This window comes from Nothobranchius furzeri, chromosome 9 (genome assembly GCF_043380555.1).
Source record: "Nothobranchius furzeri strain GRZ-AD chromosome 9, NfurGRZ-RIMD1, whole genome shotgun sequence".
Taxonomy (NCBI): Eukaryota; Metazoa; Chordata; class Actinopteri; order Cyprinodontiformes; family Nothobranchiidae; genus Nothobranchius; species Nothobranchius furzeri.
The window spans coordinates 75,124,127-75,130,488 of record NC_091749.1 but is presented as its reverse complement, the minus strand read 5'-3'; positions in this window follow the sequence as shown (position 1 = coordinate 75,130,488).

The following is a 6,362-nucleotide window of genomic DNA, read 5'->3' as shown; positions in this document are numbered from 1 at the left end:
GAGGGTTAGGGTTAAAGAGACGTTAAGTAAAAGAGTACGTAATAAAATACAGATCAAATATGTCAAATGTGGTTAAAATAAAAAGGTGAGTCTTGATCCTGGCCTTAAAAACATGAACATTCTCTGCAGCCCTGAGGTCCTCTGACAGACTGTTCCAGAGGTAAGGGTCATAAAGTTAAAGTTAAAGTCCCATCAGTTTCCACACACACTGATATGTGTGTGAAATTTGTCCTCCGCATTTATGTTTATGTTTATGTATTTAGCAGACACTTTTGTCCAAAGCAACTTACAAGTGATAATTGGCATGTTGCCCTTGAGGCTAACAACAACAATAACAACAACAACGTGACATCAATCATGGAGAGGAGGGAACAAGGAGAGGACAGTAGAGAGGGGGGACGGGTGCAGACAAGGTGCTAGTTAAGAAGATGCTCTCTGAAGAGCAGGGTCTTCAGGAGTTTCGTGAAAATTGAAAAGGAAGCTGCTGTTCTGGTCTGGATTGTCCTGAGCGTGGTGTAGGCACTGCTAGCCGACCATCCTGTGATGACCGGAGCGGCCGGGCCGAGACGTAAGCCTTTGCAAGAGGATTCAGGTAGATGGGAGCCGTACCATCTCGGACTTTGTATGCTAGTGTTAGCAATTTGAATTTGATGCGTGCTGCTAGCGGTAGCCAGTGGAGCTCAATGAACAGAGGGGTGACGTGTGCTCTTTTTGGCTGATTGAAGACCAGACGCACCGCTGTGTTCTGGGCCATTTGAAGAGGTCTCACAGTACAGCCTGGAAGACCAGTTAGAAGGGCGTTGCAGTAATGGAGGCGGGAGATGACAGTAGATTGCACCAGGAGCTGGGTGGCATGTTGTGTTAGGTATGGTCTGATCTTTCGTATGTTATACAGCGCAAAGCGGCATGAACGGGCAACAGAGGCAACATGATCTTTAAAGGCCAGGTGTTCATCAATCACAACACCCAGATTTCGAACTGCCTTTGAAGGAGCCAGAGATAGGAAGTCATACTGGATTGAGATACTGTGCTGTATGGATGGTTTTGCTGGGATGACAAGTAGTTCAGTTTTAGAGAGATTGAGTTGGAGATGGTGGGATTTCATCCATTTTGATGTCAGAGAGACAGTTTGATATTCGTGCTGAGATAGTGTGGTCGTCCGGTGGAAATGACAGATAGAGCTGGGTGTCGTCTGCATAGCAGTGGTAGGAGAAGCCATGTGATCGAATGATCTCACCCAGTGAAGTGGTGTATATTGCACAGAGAAGAGGTCCTAGTACAGAGCCCTGGGGGACTCCTGTGGCAAGATGGTGCACGGTAGAGGATTGTCCATGCCAAGATACACTGAATGATCATCCTGTGAGGTAAGATTCAAACCAGGCGTGTGATTTCTCTGTGATGCCCATGCTAGAGAGTGTGGACAAAAGGAAACCATGGTTGACAGTGTCAAATGCAGCCGATAAGTCGAGCAGGATAAGCACTGAGGATTTGGCAGTCGCTCTAGCTTCTTTTAAGGATTCAGTCACTGCTAACAGAGCAGTTTCAGTGGAGTGGCCCTTTTTGAACCCAGACTGGTTAGGGTCAAGCAGACAGTTTTGTGAGAGGTATTCTGTGATCTGCTTGAAAGCCACCCTTTCAATGATTTTGGACAGAAAAGGGAGGAGAGAGATAGGTCGGTAGTTCTCCACATGATTTGGAGGAAGAGATGTTTTTTTAGCAGCGGTTTAACCTGAGCATGCTTGAGAGAGGTGGGAAATGTACCGGATGTCAGTGATGCATTGATCACATGTGTGACTGCTGCGGCTACTGTAGGAGCAATAGCTTGGAGCAGCTTAGTCGGAATGGGGTCCAGTGGGCATGTAGTAGGGCGGCTGCACGTGAGAAGCTTGGACACACAGTTCTCAGTGAGAGGGGAAAGAGAGGAAAATGAAGCAGTAGGGCTTGAGATGGTTGGGCCAGAAGGAGTTTGTGGTAGTGAATGTTCAGGGGTGGCCAGTTGAGTAAACTGTTTGCTTATAGCTGCCACTTTGTCAGTGAAGAATGAGGCAAAGGTGTCAGCTGATAGATTGTTGGTAGGAGGTGGAGACGAAGGGTTGAGCAGAGTTTTGAATGTTGAAAATAGTTTCTGAGAGTCAGTAGAGCTGAGAATTTTGTCAATGTAGAAAGCTTTCTTTGCATCAGTGATGCTGGCAGAGAATGAGGACAGTAATTCATGACATTTCAATAGATCACCAGGATCTTTTGTTTTGCGCCATTTCCATTCTGCAGCACTAAGATTGGTGCGTAGAGACCGGAGGGCATCATTTAGCCAAGGGTGCGACTGAGAGGATCTAGCAGGTCTAGTGGCTAAAGGGCACATTTGACCCATCCCCTGGGGGAGCAGTGAGCTGCAGACACAGCCGCGCCCGGGAACCATTTGGATGCCTCACCTTGTTAGTGTGTCCTGACTTTTGGTATGACACGAAGATGGCTGCCAGAGGAGCGCAGCAAACGTGACGGCTTGTATTTTGGAAGAAGATCTGAGAGATAAGAAAGCCCAAGACCATTTGATACCATTAAATGAACCTTAAAATCGATCCAGAGATGTACGGGGAGCCAATGCAGCTTGTTTAAGACAGGTGCAATGCTCTCCTGCCTCCTGGTCTTCGTTAGAATACTTGCTGTTGAATTTTGAAGAATTTGTAAACCTGAGGGATTATTTTTTGGAAGACCAGAAAGCAGGACATTACAGTAATCTATTCTACTGGCGACAAAAGCACGCATCAGCGTCTCTGTATCGGCCAGAGAGGGAGAGGGGTGAACTCTGGTGATAGCTGGGTGCTAAAAAAGCAGACCTCAAGGGAGGAACACATATCGAGGTAACACTGGCTGTCCTGGCTAAGTGCAGACTGTCCTTTTGCCACCAGCAGAAAGCGGTTTCAGGGCGTTTTGTAAATAAAACATGAAGTTAGCGCTATAATAACCATTCTGTCCTGTGTTGCTAAACATTTTATGTTTTGTGTTTCATGAAAAACGTAAAATGTGAAGTTATAATCGTGTTGCATTTATCAAACTGTTGTACTTACTTTACGTCTCTTGGCTCTGAAGCATTAGAGTACATAGAATAAACATATGTGTCTTACCTGGGAATGACATTTACCAGCACGGCCCTATTCTGCCCAGCTGTGTGCATCAGGTCTGTTTGTTTTCTAGAACAATGAAAACTGGTGAAAAACAGGTCTAAATCATGATCAGCTTTAACGTGCTCTAACTTGTAAACAGCCTTAACCCATTAAAGTGAAGACATAGGATAGCCCAATAATTAAGTATTATGATAACCCCAATAGAGCTAAATAAAGATAAAAGTCAGTCTAACAGTGTGACAGATGCAACAAGATGTATTACATGATCACATTTGACAGTTTTCAGGCTCTTTTATGAAAGAAACTGAAACTGGGTTGTTGCTAAACAGGAAAGAATGTTTATTACAGCAATGAGTTCACATTTTCTTCAAAAAACTCCTCAAGATCTGGCTGTAAACTTAAAGACCTGCAGTGAGGGAAAACTGTTTCCTCTTACACAAAATAGCCAGTCGTAGGAGAGTCATTCTAACCAATCAGAGGTGAGAAAGGCGGGACCTTCCTTGGACATCCTAGAATTCCAAGTGATGCCTCCGGGACACATCAGCTCTCGGTGATCCCCTCGGCATTACAAAATAAAACATTTGTGTTTGTGTGCCCACGCGCACGTTGAGGTCGGCTGACCTTTTGCTGCTGTGCACGCCGTGGATACGATTCAAATCGCGGGGTGAACGAGCATTTGTCCATGCTGCCCCAAAGCTATGGAACTCATTGCCCATTGGAGTTCGGCAGGCTCCATCTCTGGCGGTTTTTAAATCTCGGTTAAAGACCCACTTTTACGTTTTGGCTTTTAGACAGTGACTCGTTTTTGTGTTTTATTGCATCGTTGTTTTAATGTGTTCTTAGTGTTCATCATGTTTTATCTGCTTTTGATTGGGATTTTTATCCTCTGTTTTAATTCTTTTGAGTGGTTGTGTTTTGTTTTAGCCTGTGCAGCACTTTGGGCAGCTCCCATGCTGTGTTTTAAATGGGCTATATAAATAAACTATGTTATGCTATGCTTTTCTCACTGACCTCTGTGTCTGTGATCACTTCAGCATGTCGTTGGTCAAAAAGTTACCCGGCCGGCAGCATGACAACCACAGCTCGACCAAAGAGACTGTCCCTTGTCCTGGTTTTCTACGTTAGCTTACGGTGGACCTTCAGATCCATGGCCAGATCTCGGCTCAGCTCAGTGGCATGGTGGTTTCAGTGTCCGCCTGGGAATGGGGACAGGGACCTGGGACGGGGTTCAAATCCTGGTCGCGTCATGCCAAAAACCTTGAAAAAGTGGTACCAAGTGCCCCCCTGCTTGGCATCCATCATTAAGGGCTTTGATTGGGGAGTTAAACCATGAAATGGTTCCCGGGCGCAGCCGTGTCTGCAGCTTACCGCTCTTTCAGGGATGGGTCAAGCAGAACTGGTGTTTGTGACGATCAGTGGGACTTTGACTTTGGTTCAGGTCTACGAGGGTCTCACTGCGACATCTCCTGCATATTTCAACTTTGCTTTGAAAGCATGTCCCTGCCCTGGGGCGCAGTGACAGAGGCGAGGCAGCCGTACACCGGCACCACCGGTCCCTCTGGGCGGGTCAAGTGTGTTACCCAAGGACACAACGACAGCGACAGATTTAATGAATGAATGAACAAACTGAAGCTTTTCAGATTTGTCCCAGTTTAATTTTGTAAATGCTTTTCATCTGTAACCTGTACACCAGTGAGAGACTTTCAAATGCCTAACCCTTTTAATTCTTTGGGACTTGTAAAAAAGAGGAAAGTGAGTTGGGAGGCTCCAGTCCGTCCCATCTGGACTCTGTTTTGACGAACCTCTGTAAAATAATCATATGATCTGCTGCCTGAGGCTGCATCGTTCGTTAAACAAGCCCATCCCAGATCACCTTTACAAGCACATGATGAGAGGAATCAGAGCCTGCCACTAAGTAGGGGTCACCCCAGCTGTCTGGAGAGCATCCGTGTTTATCAGCGAGGGATTGCTGCCGCCAGCAGGCTGTGAAATCACTGATCCGATGATGGGAGTCGTCCCCCTGACGGAGCGGGAAACGGTGACAGTGGAGGCTGCAGAATGAGTGTGGTGAAATATGGGCCTGTCATCAGGGAGGGAGGCTGAGCACAGCAGCGCGCGGCCGCCGCTCCCCGTGGCGGGCTTCATCAGTGACACTCCCCGTGGAGTAGGGGGTGGGTGGAGGTGCTGATACATGGGAGAGAATTGGAGGCGACCTGATTAAGTCTTGAAGCCTATCTTACCTACGCAAGTTGTCCTCATTTGTTCCAGTTGCCTCCAACTATAAACGCAAATTTCCCAACTTCAACTTCTGCCTTTCAAGGAAGAAAAGCCTTAATGAGAAGTTATCGCCCCACTCTTGCAACCATGAACACTGCCAAGGTTTTTGGAAGACGGTGCAGCATGCTCTTTAAAACTGATGTGGGGAACCGAGATGCTAGAGAGAAAGATTGTTTTTTTTTTTTGCAGCCCTCACCAAAGACAAGCCATCTTGTTTGGTGAAAAGGCTTTCGGGCTATAAAGCTGCAGCACTCGGACAAGTTTCAACACAACCAGCTCGTGTTTCATTTTAATTCCACTTCATTCATTTACCTAGGAAGTAAAATATTACTTAACTCGTGTATATATGGTGGAGTCAGCTCTGTGCTCCGTATGAGCTATTATCTAAACAGAAGAGGCAGCGACTGCTGCTGCAGGTAAATCAGAACCCTTCCTTTGCTATTCAAACGTCTTCAGCCGTTCACTTTTGCCCCACCAGTATTTTTTCTATTCTAGCTTTGCAAAGCCAGCCTTTCCTTTTACCTTTAACATGCAGCAATGTGTTTATCCCTACGGAAATGAAGATTTCCTAACATCTTTATTCATTTAATTAGGTTGCAAAGCAGAGCTAGCGCCAGAAGATGAATTACCTGTGGCCTTGATATTGCACCACAGAATCTCTACTCAAGGGTCTCTGCAGAAATTAGACTTCAAGTTTTTTTTCTTTGGCAGTGCAGATTTGCAGAGTAGTCCTCGTTCTCCATTTTCACTAAATTCAATTATCCTTGCATAAACTCGCTGCAGTGAAGAATGAAGGTCTAAAGTCACGTCTCACCCTACACACCTTAGGGTCGAGTGGCTTTGGCGCAGGCTGGGTAAAATCAAAGTAATAAAAGACAAAATCACAGCTACCTTCCTACATTAAATAGTTTTTGTTGGTCCAACATTGTCTATAAATAAAAAAGTTAATCCTGAATAATGAGA